The sequence below is a fragment of the Schistocerca piceifrons genome, chromosome 2, assembly GCF_021461385.2.
Source record: "Schistocerca piceifrons isolate TAMUIC-IGC-003096 chromosome 2, iqSchPice1.1, whole genome shotgun sequence".
NCBI classification, from domain to species: domain Eukaryota; kingdom Metazoa; phylum Arthropoda; class Insecta; order Orthoptera; family Acrididae; genus Schistocerca; species Schistocerca piceifrons.
Window position 1 is genome coordinate 659,716,963 of NC_060139.1, and position 11,546 is coordinate 659,728,508.

Consider the following 11,546-nt stretch of genomic DNA (forward strand, 5'->3'; position numbering starts at 1 on the left):
TAATCATTCTTTCCAGTGATAAAAAAAATTTCATATGTAGAGATAACGATTTTAATAGTCGTCAATGCAATATGTCCAAGAGTTAAATATTTTGTTATTAAGTGTTGAAAGTAACTGAACATGATTGTTGTGTATCACTTGACCCCTGAAAGCACAGGTGATAAACTGTATATAGAATAAAAAATGGAGTAGCTGCTTTGTATATCTAGAGTAGATCCCAGACTTTCACTTTTATTAATTCATGCATTCTAGTTAAGTGACGGCAGCATTTGTAAAGATTTACAGGGCCAGGTTCATATTTATATAGAATGTCTGTTTAACTCCCTGGGCTTGAGAAGACAGTTCAGATGTTTTGTCCATTTTCACGCTAAGTGGTAAGCTAGGTTTCCACACATTAGTCCACTCGCTGTGCAGATACAAAGTGCGAACAATCTCACATAGTTTTATAGTACAAATTCTCATCGCCAGAAGTGCTGACAGCCACGCAATACAAATGGCTACTATCATTGAGGTAGAGTACACTTATAGTACACTGCGATTCGATCAGATGCGTTCAGTACAGCACTTCAGCTTATGTTTCCGATTGACTGTTATAGGGGTCGTCTGTGCACTTCTATCAGAATAGAACTGCACAAACAACTGTTTGCCGCGAAAGCGTTTGTACACGAAACTGTAGAAACTGACCACAGTAGAAATGATTTCCTATGCTATTCACCTTGATAACCTTTTCGAGTGTTAATATTGGATAAAACCTTCGACAACAAGCTGTTGCAGTGTATCTCCTGCTATAAAACTTCAATGGGTAAGTGAAATATCACAACTGCAGCGTCTGAGGTGGCTCAAGTCTGCACAGAACTCTACAGTAACAACCATTAAGTTGATTAAATAACAAGTTCTAACCAGCTTGTCAGCCCTGTTCAACAGCTGTCTGTCTGATCAATACGAGCACAATGGTTCACACACTGACTAATAGGAACTACAGCAGCCAGCGCCAGCAGCAACATCATGTAACAACATGAGCTGCATCTGCCGATGTCAGCGGGAAGCCTGGTCCATGTAGCTGGCAAAGTGGCCAAAAGAGGAGAAGAAAATCGGCTAGGTTCATGTTTCTACACGCCCCTGTCAGAATGGCAGTATACAGTGGCTAAATAAGTGGCCACAGCTCTTGCATCCAGTGGAGGCTATAACTGTTTGAGTTAGCTAGCTACTACACAGACCACTGATGCATACAGACAATCCGTTTAATCTGCTGACATACATGTATGATGGAAGATTTCCATAAAGTTTTCAAATTATAACATTTCCACCTCCTTTTTAGAAATACTTCACTTCATTTATTTTGAAAGCAAACGCATCTTTCGAAGGGAGACAACGCAGAAACAGATTACATCGTGTGCCTACTACCCACGACTTGCCTGTAATTAACTGGCACACAAAATTATTAAGCAGGGAAGACAAGGATCCTCTGCAGTGAAAGATGATGTCCAGTGATTCGGTTTATTGATCTTTAAACGATAAAACACACAACTATGTTATCATTTACACTGATATAGTCAGCAAATCAAAATCTTTTTATTTTGGAGGAGTAGTTTGCACGTGTTGGTTCAGTGCCAATCTGACTGTAAATATAATGAAGTCACATACAAATTACTCCGCGTGCCGTTGTGCACACTAACAATGGGTATTTTTCACACGAATCAGGTGAGTTGACATCTGATCCCGTAATTTTACTTCAGCTCAGTTATCCAATTTACGTCTTCTAATTAATCATTTTACATCAAATAATATATCCCTTGGTATAACTGATAAATACTTTCAAGTTAAGGTTCTCGTGTCCATTTTCCGAGCCTTTGTACCGAGATGTTAAGTCTAACAATTAATTTTCTTGTCACTTGAATTATCAACATGCATTAGTATTAGATGTAAATTCTTTGAATCAGCGATGTCATGGAAGGAGATTCAGCAAATAAAAAATGGATACCTTGGACAAAAATGGCTGCGTAGCCCCTTCCACATTTCAACAAAAGTTTATAATTGGCAGACAAATGAAAACTACACCTACGGAAAACAGTAGGTCAGTTGTTAATTATGTAGAAAGTAATCGGTATAACTGTTAATACATTTATCCCACAGTGGGACAAGACGGTCAATACCTTCATGAAAAAATGTTTGCGACTGCCTACGAAACCATGATTCTACCCTCGCGTACATTTCTTCGTCCGGCGCAAATCGACGGCCACAAATATCTTTATTCAGGGCTCCAAAAATATGGAAATCACGTGTGGACAGATCAGGACTGTATGGAGCATATGTAAGGGCATCCCAGTGAAACTTTTGCAGCTTAATCAAAACAATCTTGGCAACATGTTGGTAGGTATTATCGTGTAACAGACCGTCAACATTTCTGAGCGTTTCGATTAGTTCGCGCACTTCAGTTTTTGCGAAGTGTCCACGTACCTCTGTGTGCCAATTGTGACGCCGTGCTCCAGAACGTCAATAAGGAGCGGGCCCTTGCAGTTAAACAAAAAGGCTGTCATGATTTTTCCGGACCTGGCGCGCCTGTTGATTCGACTACGATACAGACGTTTCTCTGGGAAGCCCTTACACAGTCCCGATCTGTACCCATGCGATTTCCGTATTCTTGGAACCCTGAATAAAGACATTCGTGGTTGTCGATTTGCTTCGGACGAAGACATGCACACATGGGTAGAATCATAGTTCCGTAGGCAATAGCATACATTTTTCCATGAAGACATTAACCGTCTTGTCTTACTGTGGCATAAATGTATTACAAGTTACAGTGAGCACTTTTGAAATAATAGACAGTTTACGTACTTCTATCGACCCGTCTCGTTTTCATTTGACTCTCCCTTGTAAATGCTAATAAGTCGGACTGCCTGCCAGGAAGTATAAGTGAAGTACAGTATGACCTGCAGTTTCAGATGAGAGAAGCCTAAGTACGAAAGGAATGTGGTATTAGACGATGCAACATTATTATCCGAGCGATTACTATTTTCCAGACAATGAGAAAAACAGACAACAGGAAAGTAACACAGCCATACGAGTGCAATTCCAGGGAGTGTTTGTGTCTTTTGGTAAGTACGTCTGCTTACCTGTAGCTGCATTAGCATCGAATAGTTTTGTTTACTCTGTGCGAAGTGGCGTACGATTAGCAGACAAGACTTGCATTGGAGAGGAGCAGGGTTCGAAGTCCAATCCAGCCATCCTGATTTGTTTTCCGTCGTTTCGTTAAATAGATTAAGGCGAATACCGGGATTATTTCTTTGAAAATGACGCAGTATATTTCCTTTCGCATCATCTTTCCTTTAGAGTTTGTGTTCCCTCCTCGTCGTCGACAAAAGCAGCAGTGGCGCAATTGCAGTACTCTAATACGAATAAACTTGCATTTTTCCTTCATTCTCGAAGGTGAATGTGTGACCTTTCCCGAGTAGGTCATTAAAATGTGAAATCAAGTCGTGTATCTTGCAGTTTGTTTCAATCTCGTCTAACAGCTCAGTTGGCCGAACAAAACTACTGAGCAGGTGATAAATTACGGTTATGGCCGTTGACCCACTCACACTTTATTTAGCATGCAAATATAGAGGTAGAAAATAATATAATTATAAGAGGATTCACTAAACCAATAAAGAACATTTCATGTTGGTAATTATCGAAGAAATACTCGTGTCTACGATTAACACACTGCGTCCTTGCAGTTCATTTAACATATTAAAAAATTCCAAATTAGGAAATCCCTGCACAGACTGTATGAAAAAACGATCTGATGATGCCTGTAATAGAAAAAATCCAAATAAGCACAGAGACGTCTGAAATCTGCACTGCAGAAGGTTTGATTAGTGAGGGAATCGTCTATCGGTGAACACGGAAAGTAAGAAATTACACGGGTTTTGGGGATGAACTGATTACGTTATATCACGCGGAGAACAAGATTCTTAATCTCTCGCTAACTGAAGATAACGTACTATGTGTTATTAGGTGTGCGCAGAATTGCATCAGCAGTATCGAGTGCGGCTCCAGCTCAGCTTCGCGGCTGGTGAGTCAGCGAGTTACGTCAGCAGCAGTTTAGACGGCGCAGGACAGTGACACCTGACAGTTATTTGCGGGAACAGCAGTTGCGGCCACTCGTGGACGACAGAAAGGCGACAGTAACGCGACGGGGCTACTTCCGGAACGATGGCAGGCTGTCGGCAGTTTTCGAGGCGTTCACTGCATTGTAAAGTGTTGTGGACTGACAAGACAGTCAGTCCACAGTGGCGGGTAACCGAAAGGCACGAGCTTAAACTCACGCAGGATGGCGTGAGGTCTGAAACAGGATACGTAATGAATGCTATAAAGAAAAGTACGTAGCTTCTGGAATACTTAACTTTAATCCACAATTGGTGAACATTGGTCTTGTTACTGTACATGCTTCATTAGATCATAGCAAAGGATAAATGGCGCCTTGCTAGGTCGTAGCAATTGACTTAGCTGAAGGCTATGCTAACTATCGTCTCGGCAAATGAGAGCGTACTTCTCAGTGAACCTTTCCTAGCAACGGCGGCTGTACAACTGGGGCGAGTGCCAGGACGTCTCTCTAGACCTGCCGTGTGGTGGCGCTCGGTCTGCAATTACTGACAGTGGCGACACGCGGGTCCGACGTATACTAGCGGACCGCGGCCGATTTACGGGGCTACCAAATAGTTCAAATGGCTCTCAGCACTATGGGACTTAACATCTATGGTCATCAGCCCCCTCGGGGCTACCACCTAGCAAGTGTGGTGTCTGGCGGTGACACCACATAAAGTTCCGTCGCCTGACGAAAAATTTCCTAGGCTCACGTCCATTTGAAATATTAACGAATTAACAATTTCTTGACGGAATAGGAAATTTTTAAGCTTTTGAAACGTAACGTTTATGTTTCTAAACTTTCATAGAGCAGGGCCCGCCATAAGGGCGGACAACCCTGACATTTGTCCGGGGAGACGAAATTTAGGACCGCGTGTTGGCTATGACTGTGAGAAAAAAATTGATGTATTAATTATTCAGTACCAGAAAAATATTACTGCATCCAAACATAAAATTTAGGTTTTAGTCATGCGAGAGGTTTCCGCAGCGTCGGGTGCGTAAATTTTCATTTTTGTAACGACGTATCTCGCAGCGCGGTCTGTTGCTGGACGAAAGAGAGCGTCTGATTTTTCGCCGATCTCGGCCGTGGCGAAGGTTCTCCGTTCGTTCCGGGGCGCCACTGTCGCTGCTGTGTGACATGTTGTTACGTGGGTCGCAGTAAGATGAGCAGCAGTCATGCGCCTTGCTTATAAGTATTCGCCATAAGAATAAAAAGGAAGGTCTCGTACGAGACTAATCTAGCAAAGATCCAAAAGAACAATATAAAATACTTTTTATTTAATTTTGCAATCAACCAAGCACTAAATACACTACATGTTAGATTTGGTCAACTTAGAAATCACAGTAACTATTTTCAATTCTCAAATAATATATAAGATTTTAATAGCACAAACTGCGACATAGTCGCGCATACAAACAGTGATCCAATACTGTCAAATGTTTTTTTATTCCATTCTTTGATCACAATATCAATTCTTTAGACGATGACCGGTTTCAGTCCGTAATGACCATCCTCAAATCTCCTTTAGGACATGGTATAAAAAAGATCTGATGATGCTCATTACGGACTGAAACCGGTCATCGTCTAAAGAATTGATTAATGGGGTAGAACTAGCAGAGGAAATTTGAGCTTTCTCTGTGCTCTTGGGCAAAAAAAAGAAAGCCTAAATAATGCACTGAGTTTAATGTGAAAGTTAAATTTTTCCCAAATCTTACTAGTCCTTTAAGAATATTCCCAACAACACCAAAAACTGTGGCAAATGACGAAAGTAGTTCTTCTAAGTTAAAATTAATTGAAATCTTTTTGGCGTTCGACTACAAAATATCGTCTTTATGGTTTGAGCATTTTGGCAATTGAGCTTGAGATCGTTGATAAGTAAATTTAAAAGATGTAGCAAGAGACTATGCAGAACTGAAAGTAAAAAAAAAATCTTTTTTATGATTTTAGCGTACTTGATATTATCTTGTTTTATTTTCAAAATAATGGCATTTAAAAATGTAAAAATTATAAGGTTATTAGTTAGTGGCTAAGTACAGATAATTAAATAATTTTTACTGTTGCTTCATTAGCAATGTTATGTTATATGTTTCTTTCTAAAAGTATATTTTCATTAAAATTTAAATAAAATGATTTGATTTTTGTTGGAGGTATATATAGGGGGGCGACGTAACTGCTAGAGGGGGCCTCGCTTCCAGGGCATGAGCCTTACTTACTGCAGTTGTGACATGAGCATAATATGTTACGAATTTTCTTTCCAGTTATGTTTTATAGTAGTACGAAAATCGGGGAACGACAGTGTGTCAGCCAGCAGACGTGGTGGGTGTCGCGCAGCTGTTTGCCCGCAGTGGCTTAACCAGCCAGGAATCCCTGGCGGCCCACACACTGACCAACGGAGCTTCTCTGCATCAACGGCACATGTACCGCACGCAGGTGGTCTGCTCACAAGACACAACTATATTAATATCGACTCCTGTCAGCCACATTACTGGCACCTACTACCATGAACCACGCTTTTCAGAAATAAGTTAATTTGAAAAAGGTGCTAAACACGAAAAAGAAAGTTCCTACTATACCTAATTTTGCTTTTAATGTGCGTAAATAAAAACTATATGTTCTAATTTAGAGAGCTGTGTTACCATTTGTTTCCGTGGTGTAGTGGTTATCACATCCGCCTAACACGCGGAAGGTCCCCGGTTCGATCCCGGGCGGAAACAGAATTTTTATCTTCGTTTACACACTCTTTCTTACCCACAGATGTAGAAATGCAAATTACATACGAAATATGAAATGACTCTGTGAAACAAATTAATGGTCATAAGTTGGGTGCTGAAAGCTGATTACGTGATAAAATGTACTAGCTACACGGGCGTTAAGCATGGACTGCTTCTGCGCTTACAAGGTATGAAGAGAATGAATAATCCGAGTGTCAAGTCAAATCACATTAATGAATCAACTGTGTTCATCAGTCTACTTTAGACGGTGGAGCGGCACGGATCTGTTGTCCCGGCCGTGGGCGCGCGTGGACGAGGAAGTGTTTTCACCGCCGATACTCGCGCGTGTTGTCTAACTAGATCGCCATGGCACACAGTTTTAGAAAGACTACACTCCAATTTACGTTTGACAACGAATATGCCAGACCGCAGTCTTTCGAAATAGAGCGTTTTCTGATGGAAGAAGTTCGTTTACCTGCTATGGATCTAACTGGAATACACCTATCCATTATAAGTAGTACAATGTACGTCAAGATGACCGATGAAGCTGAGTGTGAAAGAACTATCGCCGCTGCTCAAAGAGGATTTAAATTTCGACACTCTGATGGCCATATCAGCGATGTAACAGTAGCTCCTTCACGCGTGGGTGTGAGGGTCATTCGGATCTTTGAATTGCCGTTTGAGGTACCAGAATCGATGGTTATTGAATCGCTTCCACCATCTTGGACGGTACTCAGTCATACGCCTGAACGCTCGTCGAGTTTTAGTACCTATCCCGTGCTAAATGGCGTCCGACAGGTGTACGTCGTCCTTAACATGCATATCCCTTCTCATTTATATACTGGAGCATGTCGAGCTATTGTGATTTTCGATGGCCAGCCACGCACATTCTGGGAGTGCATACAACGACGCGTCATGCAACTGCCACATGGAGAAGCGCCACAGCGAGAAGTTCCCACGCAACTACCGATGACGTACGTGTCGGTGGCCCGCTGGGAGGTGTCCGAGTTTGGAGCGTGTTATGAACGTGCTGATGCAAGAGCAGACCGAATTCTAGGATCATGGAGGTGACACGGAGAATGCCCCTGGACCCACGTCACTTCAGATGAGGGAGGAACTTTCCACACCCTCACATGCAGCATGTGGCGTTGAAGTGGAGGTCGAGACAGTGGTGGCAGCAATGGACCAAAAAACGCTCGACGAACACAGTGAGGTGTCACCTACGGCGGCAGAGAGCGGGGCACGTAAACAACGATAGCAGAAGCGTCGCAAAAGGCGTCGCTATAGTTCGGGAGACACGTCCTCCCATAGCCTAGGGGACACGGATGTTATTAGAGTCGAAGAAATGTCTGACACGGAACACGTGCCTTTAGATGACGCTGACAGCATTCCTTCAGATGGTGACCGGATGTCCTGCCCTTCAGGCGATCCCTCTTCATTGACACTGACTGAGGACGGAGGAGTCAGGGACACCAATGTCCCGGCAGATACGTCGAAATACATCAGAGGAAATTCCTGGGATTGATGACCACTGCGACTGAGCAGAACCAATCGAGGAGATACAGGAACTGGCACCCCCACTTGATGACTCACTTATAGGATGCACACCACAGAACGAAAACAACGAAGGGCAGCCCTTTGGCGGGCACCCCTCTACATCCACATCTACATGATTACTCTGCAATTCACATTTAAGTGCTTGGCAGAGGGTTCATCGAATCACAACCATACTATCTCTCTACCATTCCACTCCCGAACAGCGCGCGGGAAAAACGAACACCTAAACCTTTCTGTTCGAGCTCTGATTTCTCTTATTTTATTTTGATGATCATTCCTACCTATGTAGGTTGGGCTCAACAAAATATTTTCGCATTCGGAAGAGAAAGTTGGCGACTGAAATTTCGTAAATAGATCTCGCCGCGACGAGAAACGTCTTTGCTTTAATGACTTCCATCCCAACTCGCGTATCATATCTGCCACACTATCTCCCCTATTACGTGATAATACAAAACGAGCTGCCCTTTTTTACACCCTTTCGATGTCCTCCGTCAATCCCACCTGGTAAGGATCCCACACAGGGCAGCAATATTCTAACAGAGGACGAACGAGTGTAGTGTAAGCTGTCTCTTTAGTGGACTTGTTGCATCTTCTAAGCGTCCTGCCAATGTAACGCAACCTTTGGTCTTTCCAACTGAAGTTGTTCGTAATTTTAACACCCAGTACTTAATTGAATTGACAGCGTTGAGAATTGTACTATTTATCGAGTAATCGAATTCCAACGGATTTCTTTTGGAACTCATATGGATCACCTAACACTTTTCGTTATTTAGCGTTAACTGCCACCTGCCACACTATACAGCAATCTTTTCTAAATCGCTTTGCAACTGATACTGGTCTTCGGATGACCTTACTAGACGGTAAATCACAGTATCATCTGCGAACAACCTAAGAGAACTGCTCAGATTGTCACCCAGGTCATTTATATAGATCAGGAAGAGCAGAGATCCCAGGACGCTTCCCTGGGGAACACCTGATATCACTTCAGTTTTACTCGATGATTTGCCTTCTATTACTACGAACTGCGACCTTCCTGACAGGAAATCACGAATCCAGTTGCACACCTGAGACGATACCCCATAGGCCCGCAGCTTGATTAGAAGTCGCTTTTCAAAAGCTTTCCGGAAATCTAGAAATACGGAATCAACTTGAGATCCCCTGTCGATAGCGGCCATTACTTCGTGCGAATAAAGAGCTAGCTGCGTTGCACAAGAACGATGTTTTCTGAAACCATGCTGATTACGTATCAATAGATCGTTCCCTTCAAGGTGATTCATAATGTTTGAATACAATATATGCTCCAAACCCCTACTGCAAACCGACGTCAATGATATAGGTCTGTAGTTCGATGGATTACACTCCTACTACCCTTCTTAAACACTAGTGCGACCTGCGCAATTTTCCAATCTGTAGGTACAGATCTATCGGTTAGCGAGCGGTTGTATATGATTGCTAAGTAGGGAGCTATTGTGTCAGCGTAATCTGAAAGGAACCTAATCGGTATACAATCTGGACCTGAAGACTTGCCCGTATCAAGCGATTTGAGTTGCTTCGCAACCCCTAAGGTATCTACTTCTAAGAAACTCATGCTAGCAGCTGTTCGTGTTTCAAATTCTGGAATATTCCATTCGTCTTCCCTGGTGAAGGAATTTCGGAAAACTGCGTTCAATAACTCCGCTTTAGCAGCACAGTCGTCGGTAACAGTGCCATCGGAACTGCGCAACGGAGGTATTGACTGCGTCTTGCCGCTAGTGTACTTTACATACGACCAGAATTTCTTCGGATTTTGTACCAAATTTCGAGACAATGTTTCGTTGTGGAACCTATTAAAGGCATCTCGCATTGAAGTCCGTGCCAAATTTCGCGCGTCTGTAAATTTTAGCGAATCTTCAGGATTTCGCGTTCTTCTGAACATTGCATGCTTTTTCCGTTGCCTCTGCAACAGCGTTCGGACCTGTTTTGTGTACCTTCTTAACACGAATAGTTCACAGTGGAGTTCACAATGACATGCCGCGCGGGATTAGCCGAGCAGTCTCAGGCGCTGCAGTCATGGACTGTACGGCTGGTCCCGGCAGAGGTTCGAGTCCTCCCACGGGCATGGCTGTGTGTGTTTGTCCTTAGGATAATTTAGGTTAAGTAGTGTGTATGCTTAAGTCCCATAAGATTTCACACACATACAATGACATGACACGAGCATGACAACGACAACGAATCAAGAATATAAAGCTGGCACAGTGAACATTAACACCGCACGATCGTTTGCAAAGATGCAACTTTTCCGGGACATGATTTACGCCACAGACGTGGATATTCTGCTGGTGCAGGAAACCTGCAATGTTTCCTAGCGCCGACTCCAGTCGTAGGACGTGCCACAGCGATATTAGTCCGGGAAAGGGTTCCGATATGTGACCTCGATTATCTCCCTTCGGCTCGGGGTTTAGCGATGACCGTGAACGGCATTCGTATTGTCAACATCTATGCACCCTCCGGATCTGACAATCGACGGGCGCGTGCGCAGTTCTACTCGGAGGAGATTGCGCCCCTATTCCATGGGAGATATGACCACGTCTTGGTAAGATGGGATTTTAACTGTGTTCTCACACCGAAGGATAAAACCCCTAATTTCAGCTGCTGCTACGCATTGCACACGATCTACCGGGACATGGCACTAATGGACACTTGGGGAAAGATCCATGGGCAGCGAGAGGGCTACACGTTTTACTAGCCACTCGGCGAGCAGGCTGGATCGGATTTATGTTTCTGACGGATTAGGACATCACGTTTTGGCTGCTGATCGTCGGCCCACAGCTTTTACGGATCACTTTGCATATTCATGCACGTTAACCGTCTCACGGCAGCGGGTCTGGCGGGGCCGTAGTTCGTGGAAACTTAATTCATCCTCATTGGTGGATCCCGAATGTCGCCAGCGGATCGAAGAAACATGGCAGACATGCACTCGCCGTCTGCCGATGCACCGTACGGTTCTTTCATGGTGGCTGCATTATGCAAAACCAGCGATACAAAGAGCTCTCATAAGGTACGGCAAGGAAAAAGCAAAATGGCTCCCAGATACACTTGATTATTACTACATAGTGCTCCGTGACCTGCCCTCCAGGGCCCCATGTCCCGAGCGTTAAGCGAAAGTCCATCGC

The 11,546-nt window shown here is 43.5% G+C and overlaps 1 non-coding gene across 1 annotated transcript; it reads left to right on the forward strand.

The window, feature by feature from the left end:
* Positions 1-6,767: 6,767 nt before the first annotated feature.
* Trnav-aac lies at positions 6,768-6,840 on the forward strand. Its single transcript has one exon. It is a non-coding gene; the product is annotated as a tRNA-Val (tRNA).
* Positions 6,841-11,546: the final 4,706 nt, after the last annotated feature.